We start from the raw sequence: 13981 nt of genomic DNA on the forward strand, positions 1-13981 counted from the left end.
CTACATATTAGCACAACAAAACAACGTGTAGTAGCAACATGAGGATACAACATTTGAAACGTCAGCAGATACAATTTAGAACATAGTAACAATATAGGTCTGAATAAATAACTGCCGAATTGCGGGATAACAATATGAAATAAATATAAAATATAATACACTCACCTTAAGGACATCACCAACAGCAAGGACTCCGTACTATGGCTGACGCAGGCTCTAGTGAATGTGCCCTGGGATGATATATATATATATATATATATATCATCAAGTGTTTCGTGGGCACGTTATACCTATTTCGTGGCCTTGAAATGGTATTTCGTGGCCACAATTTATTTATTTTTTGTACCATGTCATCAGAGGGGCTCCGTACAGATCAGCTGCCTTTACACAGAGAAATGTGAATGCTCTAGAGTTATGGGCAGGGATAGCTCAGTAGGTACAGTGGTGGCCCTATGATTGGAAGGTTGGGGGTTCGAATCCACTGAACGGCTCCCCCGAGGTACCCCTGAGCAAGGTGCTGTCTCTACGCACTGCTCTTTGGGTGCCCAGTGTCTTCCCACTCCTTCTCTGAGTGAATGGGTTAAATGCAGAGAGGGATTTTCCCTCGGGGATCAATACAGTATTCATTATTATTATTATCTTATTAGTATTGGGCTAGGATAAATCAAGCTAGAAGCAGTCCATGAGCTAAAATGAGTGTGACGCTCCTGCAGTAACTGATCACCTACACACAGCTTGAACTGGATTGCCAAAAGGGTTGAAATTACATACAGAGTAAAGAGAGTGGTTCTTATATACAGAACATGCCTCATTCACCCATTCATAAAAGCAACTTTTCTGTGTTTTTTATCACACTCTGATGAATGCATCAGAAAGCAATTCAGGGTTCAGTATCTTGCCCAAGGGATGCAGCCAAGGACTGAACCACCAACCTTCTGATTAGTGACCTGCTCTACCTCCTGATTAACAGTGCACTGTGTGAATTGCCTGTCTGTGTGAATCTCAGGTGCTACTTGTTGTTTTCAGGTGAACACAAAACTTCACAAGACAAGAAGCTGTGGAGTAAACCAAGTGGAGGGGGGTGGCCCAAGGACATCGACCCTGCTGACAAGAAACAAACCAGCCTTTTCAGGAATAAGGTCGAAAAGGACGAGAGCTACATCAACAGTGTTCTGCAGCTGTGCAGAGTAAGATTCAAATGAATCCACAGCAGTCCACCTAGTCTTACTATGATGCATGCTGTCTGGTTGGAGTTTTGGGTTGATGCATGTTGGCTGGATGGTTGCTGGCTTTATGGATAGTTGGGTTAATGCAGGTTTGTTGGTTGGATTGATATTGAATGGATACATGTTGTTTATGGATGTTGTGTAGCCCAGGGTTACAAACAGATAAAAGTTAGAAACCTTTTGTTAGAATTATTACACAAGTTGTTAATGCATTTAAGTTAAAACATTCAAAGCTAAAAGAGCAACACTGGTTACGCTGGTGAGGCTGCTTGGCTCTACACTTGCTGTAGCTGTGCCTCTGACGTAAGAGGAACATTGTTGCTGTTGAAGCAGAGAAGCAGGTGAAAGCGTAATGTGTCTTTTGTTAGCTAGTAGATCTGGAGACTTGAAGCTCTTTCCTTATAAATACACAGTGTTTGCACTAACAGTTACAGCTGCTTAAATGTTAAAGCTGTTCACTTGGTAAACAAATGTCAAAGATTACAGTTCTATGTGATTAGCTAACTGGTGCTGTCTAAACTCACACTCCTTTGTGTTGGTGTTTTGGTTTGGAAGTTGAGTTGTTGTTGTGAGTTGAAAGCAAATGAACATGCATGCCTATTTGCACTGAGTTGTTTTAAAGTAGTGTTTTTGTTTACCACTGGTGTTATTAATTGGTATAATGAATAGAATATAGCGAGTTTGCTGCCTTAAAGGAGCAGTATGGATTAGATCTATGAAACGAATTAATTTAGTTTCACAATCGGTAAGGACCATATTACTATGTAACATAAAAAAATGAATTTGATAGTTGTACAACACATTAGAAAAAAGAACTTGCATTTAAATGTATTGTCCTTAGTTCCTTAAGCAGCAATTTATGGATTATTGGTAGCATGCGTGTGAAGTAATCGAGTGGTGTCGTTATAGCAATGTGGCCAAATATCGCATCAATCACAGCAATCACATCAATCTGTTCCCAAAGTCAAGGTGTGTGTCACGTGTCACGGGGTGGAAAGGGACAAGTTATCTAGGGTTTTTTACTATGCATGTTTTGCTGTGTTTTACCTTTTCAATATTTTAATATTGTACACTGGTTTATTTTTATGAGTTTTACTGCATGTTTTTTATGGTATTTATTTGGTGACTTGTCCTGGAAAGACTCCGCCCCTACCTGATTATAAACCTGATCACACCTGGGAGGTCACAGAGGCCAATAAGAGGGCCTGGCAGACCATGGAGAAAGAGGCTTGAGAGACGGGCAGGCGTGAGTGGTGTCAGGCGGCGGCGCCTGCAAGCCCGGAGGGCTGGTGGAGCTTGGCGTTCAGGAGAGGAGGATACAGTGCCAGCAACACGGAGCGAGCGGTCCGACTGCTGCAGCAACAGGAGGCCAGATTACGTGTCTGCAGGGAATTAGAGGCGGCGAGGCGGGCCGGTGCCGATTGGCGGTTACAAAGAAGCGGCGGGCAGAGTTAAGAGCTCTGCCCACCCGGGGTAAGTCTTTTGACTTGTCCCCTTTAATGAATTATAGCTGCCTAAAAGAATAGTGACTACCGCTGCCTTCCTTTCTTTAGCGCACCGGGGCGCAGAACGCGGAGAGGAAGGCGAGGACGCCGCCGGGTTTCCCTCCTGCACCGCTTCACTGGATTTTTAATTCTTAGTGACTCTTATACACTCAAAGTGAAATTTGGTGGTTTATTGCATTTACAAGACTCTAACATGTAATTTGAACACAATGAATTTATGTTTCTAAGGTGAACGTAATAAAATCATATAAGATCTACATGAAATTCACCAACTAGCACCTCTTAAATTCTTGTTGATATGACATGATAAAATCTAACAAGAGTGGTTAGCTGCCTTAAAGACTCGCGATATCACAAGATCACGTGAGATTCTAAACAAGAGGCAGGAAAGCACATGGTTTGCTCCACAGTCCTCTTGGAAAGGTAAGAGTGAATCTATCTTCATCCATCTTGATGAAAATACTTTTTGCACAAAGGTATCATTAGTTTGTCGATTCTTTTCAGTTCTATTTATTCACATTTGTTCTGTTGTTGTTGTTGTTGTTGTTGTTTTGTTTTTTTTAATCTGTTTATGCCATTCTAGCTAGCTAACACGGCAGCACGGTGGTTAGCACTGTTGCCTCACAGCAAGAAGGTCCTGAGTTCAATTCCAACATCAGGCCGGGGTCTTTCTGTGTGGAGTTTGCATGTTCTCCCCGTGTTTGCGTGGGTTCTCTCCGGGTACTCCGGCTTCCTCCCACCGTCCAAAGACATGCAGCTTGTGGGGATAGGTTAATTGGATAATCCAAATTGCCACTAGGTGTGAATGTGCGAGTGAATGTGAGTGTGAATGGTTGTCTGTCCCTGTGTGTTAGCTCTGCGACAGACTGGCGACCTGTCCAGGGTGTACCCCGCCTTTCGCCCTATGACAGCTGGGATAGGCTCCAGCGCCCCCCGCGACCCTGAAAAGGATAAGCGGAAGCGAATGGATGGATGGATGGATAGCTAGCTAACACATTAGTGCAAGAATATAGCACAATGTCATGCTAGCATGATAGCCTAATATGAAAGACTTAGCTACTCCAAATATAGATATTGTTTATAACTTAAACTCTGCACATAAGCTAGTTTGGCTCTACCACAGAGACTGTTGTGATAAATTTACATTTTACGTGTGGGTTGTTGAAATTTGTAAGTTGCAACTGATGGAGAGTGGTTTATTTAACAACTTGTGTTTTTAGTACACTGAGGAGGAAAGACAAAACATGAACAGATATGTTTTCCTGTTTTGTTTTTTGTTTTTTAAATTAAATATTTTTCTACTTAAACTTAGACTTGCAGTTCCCTCCTGTAAAGATAATAAATGTTTAATCTTATCAGGTGGTGAAAGGTCTGGAGAGCTGGCAGGCCCGTTCATCAAATTCATGGTGAGCTAATATTTTTCTTAAATTATCACATTCCCATGTTAAAAATTTAATATATTCATTTGTAAGTGACATAGTTTTGAGACCAAGAAAACATTGCATTCTGATTTTATGTACACATCATCTAAACTTTCTTGAATTGGGGGTATGGCATGATTAAATTAATACAAAGTAAAAAACAATATTAGAATGACAGAATTGTCTAAAATGCATGAATACTATTTGAAAAGATTAAGACTGTAAAACAATAGCCTCTGTATTTCTCACAAATTCCTGGTAATTCAGTTAAAAGTTCTTTAATCCCACTGCTAGGTCGTTGAGATGGATTTCCGTATATATTTGTTTCCCCCCCCCCCCCCCACTCTGTGTACTGATGCTGTTGAAATCAGAAGAGAATACATCGCCAAAGGTCTTTGCGTGTACCTGAATGAAGATCCTGAGCTGGTGAAGGATTACCTGGTATGTTAACTTGCCTGTATCCTTAACTAAGGAGATGATCAAAGATAAGCTTGAACTACATGCAAAAAGTTTCAGGGGATGGGGTTTTCCTATAAATTACCGGTGGCTGTAAAAAAAATAGCTTTTAAAATGGGAAAAGTAAGAGCTTTAAGTTTCTCACTGGATACTACACGTAGGGCTACTCGATTATGGCAAAAATGATAATCACTATTATTTTCACTGAAATTGAGGTCTCGATTATTTGACGATATTTATTTAACCCTTTAAGACCTACTATAGAACAAAGTCCGCCAGAGCTTATATTATTTTTTTACATGTTATAGTGCCATTGGGAGCATTTCAAGTTGCTATACATCAATACAACTGTTATAGCCCATATTTTAATAATATGTATGCATTAAGTCCATAGTAACTACATTAAAATGGAGCACTGTAACAAAAAATAATTTCCCCCAGGGATCAATAAAGTATTCTGATTCTGATTAATTGCAAAAAGTGCAATAAACTACAAAAAAATTGAAAATCGTTTTTTACATATATTTCTACTTGGAGAAATTTAAGAGGTTTATCCCTCAAAACTTTAAATGCAAAAAATAGTTTACAACAACAGGAAATTTATTTTGAGTGTCTTCATAGTTTTATTTTGGAGATAAAGCAATTTTTATATACTGCAGGGAAAACAATCCTATGATTCAAATTTGCAAAGAAAACAGCATGTGCATCAAAATAAACTATTTCCAGCAGTGCAATATGAGTTCTAAGCATCCCAGAAACTATTCAGTAAAGTCTAACATGACTTATAAAAACACCAGTATAGGTGTTTAAGGCCTACAAGTAAAAAAACTACAGTTTCCGCGAAGATGACGTCACTTCGGGTTTCTGGCAGGAAATGGCGGACGTGCGATAGTTCGCGCTGACGTCTGTTTCAATGTGGGAAGTGTTGCGAACAGCTGATCAAATCGGCAAAGCGCGTTTCTGGAATATTATGTGTTTGTTCCTGCTAGTGCGTTTTGTGCAATTTTTGCAACCGTGACCTAGGACAAGCTGATAGCATAAGATGTAAGTACGACTCCTCTGGTTTCATATGCAAAAAATTATTGCGCTAGCTTACGCGGTTCCGGTTCTACAGGGATTTAAAAATAGTTACGCAAAACGGAGCATGCCCGCTCTGACTGTAAAGGTTAACAATAACAATGTATTGAATAATGACTTTAACAAATAATATAAAATAGTGTGCAAATACTGATAACAGTGCAAATGTTTGCAATATAAGAAATAAATGTAAACATCTGTTTAGTGAACTTTGCAGTGGTGCAGCTACAACACCGTAGCAAAGTTTACACACGATGTCTGACTCGGCGAACCCATAATGTTTCCACACCACTGAAGTTTTTTTTGTTTTTGTTTTTTTACCCCTCTTTTCAACCAACGGCAGTCACTCTCCTCTCCAAATAACTTCTGCTTAGCTTTCCGAGCTTCCCTCGGGTCCTCTTAATTGTTGTGACGCGTGTTGGAAACAAGAGGTGCGCTCGATTTGCCACACGGAGCAGCGCGAGAGTAAAGCACGAGGGAGGGGCTAATAATCGGCTCAGTCACTTTTAATGATCGTTGAAAGCCCAGATCGTAATCGTGATTAAAATTCGATTAATTGAGCAGCCCTAACTACACGCACCATTCTTGAGTGTTTTATACTATCATTATTATAATATCATTATAACCTCATTCATACAAGATTTTTATGTAACATTTACACTTCAATGGATGTATCAGGAGCAACTTGGGGTTCAGTGTGTTACCCATTGATAGTTTTAGTATCAGATTAGAGAAGCCAGGGATTAAAGCAGTAGACAACTTGCTCTACCTCCTGTGCCACAGTCACCCCTATCACAACTCAAGATTTTGAAAGACAGAACATTGTTGAGGTATTGAATGAACTTCTCTTGAGTGAGGAAAAATATCGGGCAGTCATTTTTGATTACATTTACATTATTATAAGGCTTGAATGAATAAAGCTTTTAGGTATTTTACATTAATGTAAAACAGATGTACTTTTAAAACTGTTTGCAATGGACATTAGTGAGAAATCATTATCTTTTTTTTAAATTTGTTTGTTTTATTGTCACAGGAAGTTGATAGAAAGCATGGCCACTGCCATAGCAGAGACAGTCTTTGGAATCTGTGTCATTCGGTCAGAGGGTGCGGAGCCAGCGATGACCCTCAGGATGTTATGATTGTTCTAGAGGGGGTGGAAGTGATGGGTGAGTTGGGCAATGTAGTTTTTGCAGTGACAATGTTGCTTGGTCTGGTCTATTCACTGAACCTGAAATTTGCTAGAAATTGGAGAAAACAAAAAGATGTGTATGACAAATTTGTATTTACCTTTTAGATGTAATAGTGAAATGTATGTTAACCAGACTCTAGACTTTGTTAAATGCTCCAAAAAATTACTCTTTAAATTAACTTCAAATAATCATGGAAAGAATTTCCATGTGATTAAAGTGTTTTCTATTAGCATTAAAGACTTGTGTTGGAATAACTTAATTTGTATGAGTTGGTTTAACTCAATTAACTTAAGCTGGGACCAAATTTAGTAAATTAGTTGGAGAAAACCTGAATTGAGTTGGAACAAAACTCTTTGTTGGATCAACACTATTAAAATATATTGGATCAAAATGCAGTAAATACATTGATGAATCAATCTTTAATTAAGTTGGTCCGACTTGAGTGCATTAAGTTGGAGTAACAGAATTGCATAATGCTAAAATAAAGCAATTTAATCACGTGGAAATTCTTTCCATGATTTTTTTTTTTTTTGTTCATTTAAAGAGTTGTTTTTTTGTTTTAGTGTACCGTGGCGGACGCCACTGGACTTTTAATGTTGTGTTTTATTGATTTTTATTGTGTTGTCCCCTGGCCAGGGTTGTTTTAATTCATTTTATATTTTTAACTATAAATATCAATCTGTCAATCCTTTCCGTGGCCGGGTGAGGTTTCCCATGTTGAGTCAAATTAAGCCGCAGGCTCCACAGTTTTTAATTTGTGTGCTTTCCCTTGGCGACTCCACTGCTCTGTCCGTTTGGAGGAAGGTTTCCCTCCTTTAAAAACACTGTGGAAAAAATAAAATCACCTTTGCTCCGTTACACACGCAGGAGCGAACCGCAGCCTTGGGCTGTATATTTTGCCCCTTGGTTTAATTTCCAGTGGTCTTTGGCTATTGCATTGTGCATTAGCATATGCGAAGGGCCTGTCCCCCAGCTCCATCTGTCCTCCTCAGAAATGGCAGTAGTGGCCCTCTGATGCCCTCTACCCAGTCGGTGTAGAATTACCTGGCAGACATTGTAAAAACAGCCCCTTGCTGCTGCTGCTGCTGAAGGTTGAATGGCACTATTTGGGCCTCCCCCAACAGAAAAAGCAAGAACTGCGACTGTTCTCGCTCCCATCGGCTGCTCATGGTGCATGGCAGTCCGCAGCTCTCTCCTCCAGGCCCCAGCGTTCCAACTGAAATAGGGGAGGCATGATTGAACAATGGCTGCCAGCCATGCTGAACCCACAGCACCACCCCTGGATGTTGCCTTGCATGGAGGGAGAATAAATAACAGACTGTGACACTTGCACTTCGATTAGTTGATTAGTAGTGTATGATAGCAATAAATCAACAAAAGGATCAATGAGTGCATTTCTGGCTCTGGTCACACCCCTCATTCTATGATGTCATTCTAATGGTATCATGTTGTCCAGGTCATGGAGGATGCCATCAGACTGAACAATGCTGTGGACACTCATCCGGAGTATTTTAAGGATGAGGAGGAAGTGGAGGAAATTCAGGAGTCACCATAAAACGCGAGGTTTTTTCTGCCCTTTATCCCCGTCCCTCTTCTCCACTGTTTCTCCCCCCTCTTCCTTTCTCCCTTTTCTTTTCCTCATTCAAGTCAGTCCCGTATCTAGCGAGTGAAAATAAAAAATATAAAAAATAAAAAATAAGATGCAGCAATTTTACGAGGAAAATACTAAAAAACGAAGACAAAGCCAATGCTGCAGACAGAAAGTTAGAAGAGGTCATTGAAATGTATGATTCCAAAATAAAGCTTAAGAGAACAGTAAAAAATAGTAGTGTGGCCGTCAATGCGGTTAAGGAACGCGAGGAAGAACGTCAATCCTCGCAGTGTTGGATTGACGGTGTTTTGTGGCATAATACACAGTTACAAGACGAAAATGAATTTATGGTGACCAAACTGAAGATTTAACAGATGAGAGAGCAAATGGGCAAAGCGAGTGGAAAATAAACCATAAAAGATGAATCAAATAGACCATTACGGCAAGGCTGGGATGGTCAATTTGGTAAAGTAAATCCGTTGGGCATCTTTTCTCGCCTTCAGACAATAATTCTGATGGCCAAAGAACCAAACGGGACAGGCAAAAAAAAAGAATAAAATGCACTTGAGTTTGAAGTTGAGGAATAACTCAAAAGAAGCTATATGACAAGGGAGTGAATTATGGAAAAAAGAAAAAGTGATTGAAGTAGTTTTAAAAGAGTGACTTAGGAGTGCCCTCGTACTGAGTGATCAAAACCAGTGATCACTGTAGAAAGAAATAAAATAATTTAACAAGGTGGTAATGTTTGAACATGTATTTGTCTTGTCACAGCAACTTATTGAGAGATGACTGTGTGTGTGTGTGTGTGCGCCTCTCTTTCAGGAGAGGAAGCATAGCAGATTTGGATAGGAAATTTATAGTTTAGTGTTGATACGTTGTTGTAATGGGGTTATCTTATGCTGAATCTAAGTATGTTAAAGTGCATAAAGGGGGCGATTGTTGTGTGCAAATTGTGTGGTTTTAACAAGACTTTCGGTGTATTGAGGAGGTGAAATTACATGAGTTGACCTGGGAGTGTCAGGACTCTGGTGGCACAACTTTTTGTTTAAGATTTTTGAGGTTGTTGTGGAGATGGGTTGATTCTGTCAGTTAGGTTTGGGTTGTTTTTGTTTTTAATAGAGGGAGTTTTATTAAACATGGACGTCTAAGAAGGGGCCCATTATTTTTGTAACAGTGCACTTAAAGAAAACCTGTCAGGTGCTTTGATGAGCTAATAATCAGCTCTCTTTTTTTTCTCATTTTTGTTCTAAGCAGGCCTGCAACAGTGAATAACAGCGGTGACAAATTCTCGGGAGAGCAAATATAAGGTGGGCTTTCCAGATTACAACTGGCTGAGGAGAAGGCTACCAGTGGGGACCTGATCAGATTGAAAGTCCCTGTCTAAAAGGAGGTATGGGTTCCCCAAGCGAATTCGGTCAGATAATGGGACCCATTTTAAAAACAAAGATTTGGCGGAGGCAGAACAGAGGCTGGGGGTGCAACACACGTTTGGAACTGTGTATCATCCTCAGTCCCAAGGGAAAGTAGAAAGGATGAATCTAAATTTGAAGAACAAAATTTGTGCTCAGACGGGGCTAAATTGGGTCGCATCCCTGCCCATTGCATTAATGATCATAAGATGTTCTGTTAACCAATCCACAGGCTTCACGCCGTACGAGCTGTTGACAGGACGACAGTTTCCAGGTCCCTGGACGGCAGTCCCGGCTGAAGAGAGTATAAAAAGTAACAGAACGCATGCAGAATATTGGAAAGAATTAAAAGCTCTTGTGTCTAGTTTCACACAACAGGTTGCAGCAGGAGTGACCACGGTGGACAGGTCCGACGCCAAGGTGGTGTGGCTGAAGGTCATCAAGCGAAAGTGGAAAGACCCGAGGTGGACGGGGCCATTTGAAGTGAACGCTCGTACCACAACAGCGGTCCAGTTGAAGGGGAAAGGCCAGACCTGGTTCCATTGGTCTCAATGTGCAGTGGCAGACGAGAGCTTGGTGGAGACAAGCTCATCCCCAAATAGTCTACCTGGGAAGTCGAAGAAAGAAGAGAAGGATCCGGGGCGTCTCTTCACTCAAAGAGGAGGTGCCAAAGAGGCGTGAAGCGTGATAGGCTGGGGCTCCAGCCTAGAGTTAGAGGAGAGTAGGGGAACCAAAACCATGGGCTTGTGGGGAGATTGGAAAATAACTGGGGTGTTGGCGTGCGTGAGTGTTCTAATGTTTCTTTGTTTTTTGGCAGACAGGTGAATTGCCCAGACGCAGAAGTCTACCCGCTTCAGAGTCCAAATTGATTGCGTTGCCAAGGAAGGTTAAGCGTGAAGTCTCAGGTAAAAGGGATGAGTGCCTCAGCATATATGGTGGACTAGAATTAGACTATGTTAATGGGTCCACCACTTCATTCACGTTTGATTTGTGCAACGTTTTTATCTGTAAGGGAGCTGACAGTAGCTGGAGGGGATTTAATGTGTGGGTGTGTTGGGATTATGCTGTGAACACATATTGTGAAAGGGGAAGTCGTCCTTATGCCAATTGGTGTCGGAACTGGGATCAGGTAAAAGGTTACACTGGGGAAGATTGGGAGGCGTCAGAGCAGGGGCCAGAGAATGAGCTAAAACTTCAGAGAGATTATAGTCCGGCCCAGAATCCATTGACCTTGTCAATGGGGAACTGGTGGTGTCAAAATTCCTTATATTTAGTTCTGGGTGTGGAAACTGTAGGGATAGATCCAAAAAGGTTAATAAAAGTTAATTTTCTTAGTAAAGCTAAACCAATGAGGCCTGTAGTAAGGGACAATGGGACATCACTGATAAAAATTAACCAAAACTCAGATAGGAAGGTAGTTGCAGTTGACTACACTCGCCTGAAAAGATTTAATTGAACGTGCCACCGGATTCAGTGACAGCAATCTCTGGCTGGATTGGGTGGCTCAAAATGCTAGGGAACAGCATGTAGATGATTGTGTTGCCTGTGCTACAGCTAGACCTCGTTTGTTTACTGAGCCTGCGCCTCTGTATCCAGAGGATGAGTGGGGTTATAATTGCATGTTGAGATTAACTAGAGAAGCTGTGGCCACGGGTGACTGCATCACACTGTCAAGTTTATATCCACCAATTGACAAGCGTACGCAGACAGGTTCATTCATACCTAAACAAAATAATTACACCTGTTTTGAATTTTCTACGGACGCCGTGAAATACACTCTGGGAGAAATTGACCCTAGTTGGTGTGAGAGGACGCTCACGGGAAGGACCACAAATAATGTAAGTGACCCAAACACCATAATAGGTACATGGGCTAGAGGTGGGTTGTATTATTACTGTGGACATCACACCCTTTTGGTGCATGTTCCTTTGGGGAGTGTGGGGACATGTGCTATGGTGCGGTTAGGAGCACCATTGATGCTAATAGGGAGTAGGGTAAAAGCCATTCCACAACATGACACGCGTACATTGACAGTCAGATGTAGGAGACGCATGTTGAGGGAAAGAAGCACAACGGGTACACAGATTTATGACCCGAGAACTGACTCGCCTACCTGGATTGACTCGATTGGAGTTCCCAGGGGAGTTCCTGATGAATATAAATTAGTTAACCAAATAGCAGCAGGATTTGAAAGTGTGTTCCTATGGATAACTCCAAATAAAAATGTTGATCGCATTAATTATGTTCATTATAATTTGCTGAGGCTCTCAAACCTTACCAGGGACGCCATGGTGGGCTTTGCAGAACAACTGGGGGGGGAACATGCATGTTGTTTTTCATCTGCGGTGACGCATATTACTGGTCATCATATGTATGTTACACCCCAAGTATTGTTCGGGGAAGATCGCCGCTGTTTGAGTGATCGTGCTCTACTTCTCCCCCCCATATATATTTCAATAAAATCCTTGTTTTGACGCACCTTATTGGGACTTTGTAGTCGTTTGTCTTTTCTTCAAAATACGAATCGGGACAATAATAGCGAGTCAATCCAGTCCAAAAGCATAAAGAACTATTTTACTATGACAAATAAAACAAATGAATGAGCTCATTTTGCTGAGAGTGGAGAATCTGATTACTTGCGCGGGAGGCTCCACTATTAGCAATACCTGGTGTGAATACATGGTGTGGATGTGTGTGTGACTGGATGAAGGTGGGGATGAATAAATGTGGACAAACCACTTGCCATGCCAGCAAGAGAAAGGGTTTGCTTTGCTTTTGCCATAAGCAAGGGGAGTGGAAGGCTTAATTCTGGCAATGTTGATTTTGGGTTGCTGATGTTTGCTTTGAGAAAATTTCTGTTTTATTGACTGGGGTTAGATTATGGTATTATAGTATATTGTTGGGAGAATGCTAAAGGGGAAACATTTTTTTGATATAACTCATGTTACCATTAACTGAAGAAACACATGACTGATAACTGTTCTAAGTTTATTTTTATAACACAGATTGGATCATAAGGGGGAAAACTGAGTATGGAATGTGAAGTTCAGGTTTTGTTTTTAGGAAGTTCCAAGGATGCAGGCTGTGGATAGAGCCGGGAGTTCGAAAAGATGTGACATGATGATTAAATGGATTTCATTCCTTAAAGACAGGTTTGCAGGGTCGGAGCAAATATACCTGAGAGGAGGATTGCTGAGGTGTTTTGAGGGATGATATGACTAACTGTATTTTTCTTTTAATTTCCTAAGCTTGGGTGGAGCATTTTTAGTTTGACACATGAGATGTGTCAAAAAAGGGGGAATTTAAGGTTTAATTTGAAATGGGTTTTAGGATTATTTTATAACTTTTGGGGTTTTTGATCATTTAGAGATGGTAAAACTGAAGCAGAAATTGTTACTCTAACGGTCCTAGGGACAGAAAATGGTCCCGCCCGATCAGCGGGCGAAGCCGCTGCTGCACGCCGGAAATGAGGCTTCATTTCCCGCAGGTCTGTCAAAGCAGCCCGCTGTTGCTCTTGCTGTTTTCCAGCCCCGGGTCAAATGTGGAGCAAGGGCGCCACCCGGTGGACAAATAAAATTACAATTCTAAGGCCTCTTGTCCAAAACAAAAACGAAACCTAAGCCGTCACCCAGATGTTAACGGTAATAATTCTGCAGTGAAAAATAGCGTTTATAATGGCTTTCAATGGGGCACAAATCGACCCTAAGCCCAATAGTGTAAGTTTATTTGTAGCTTAGCCACTGAAGCTAATTGAAGGAAGTCGGACTTGAATTTTGAAATAAAATCATATCAAACTTTTTTTTTTTTTTTTTTTTTTTTGGAGAATTTGGCTATAGTCCATTCAACACTGTGCAAATGGCATGTAATCAAAATTTGAAAATAGCCACAAATCGACCCAAGACCCTCCAGGGGTAAGGAGCAAAATGAAATAAAAAGGCTATACCAAAAACGGGTTATAACATAGGAAATGTGAGTGTTAAAATGAAGTTGGTGTTAACACACAGGAGTTGTTTTTAGGCAGCATTTAGCTATGATAAAATGTATGCATGAGTAATTGCTTATATGCTTAAACTTAATTGATTAAAATGGTTGTTCTCTCTTGGATC

General features: G+C 40.9%; 1 long non-coding RNA gene across 3 annotated transcripts; it reads left to right on the plus strand.

Annotated features, from left to right (window-relative positions):
- The first annotated feature begins 436 nt into the window (after positions 1-436).
- Positions 437-12358, plus strand: LOC146575209 (uncharacterized). Of its 3 annotated transcripts, XR_014892078.1 has the most exons (7): positions 437-1187; positions 2367-2699; positions 2780-3154; positions 4091-4137; positions 4447-4593; positions 6719-6851; positions 8332-12358. It is a non-coding gene; the product is annotated as an uncharacterized LOC146575209 (long non-coding RNA). The 3 variants fall into 3 exon arrangements; XR_014892080.1 differs by lacking the exons at positions 2367-2699; positions 2780-3154 and having other exon boundaries at positions 601-1187; XR_014892079.1 differs by lacking the exons at positions 437-1187; positions 2367-2699; positions 2780-3154 and adding an exon at positions 3157-3207.
- The last annotated feature ends 1623 nt before the right edge of the window (positions 12359-13981 follow it).

The sequence above is a fragment of the Mchenga conophoros genome, linkage group LG4, assembly GCF_057382185.1.
Source record: "Mchenga conophoros isolate Kocher_MC1m ecotype Shallow Benthic linkage group LG4, M_conophoros_male_GT1.1, whole genome shotgun sequence".
Lineage (NCBI taxonomy): Eukaryota > Metazoa > Chordata > Actinopteri > Cichliformes > Cichlidae > Mchenga > Mchenga conophoros.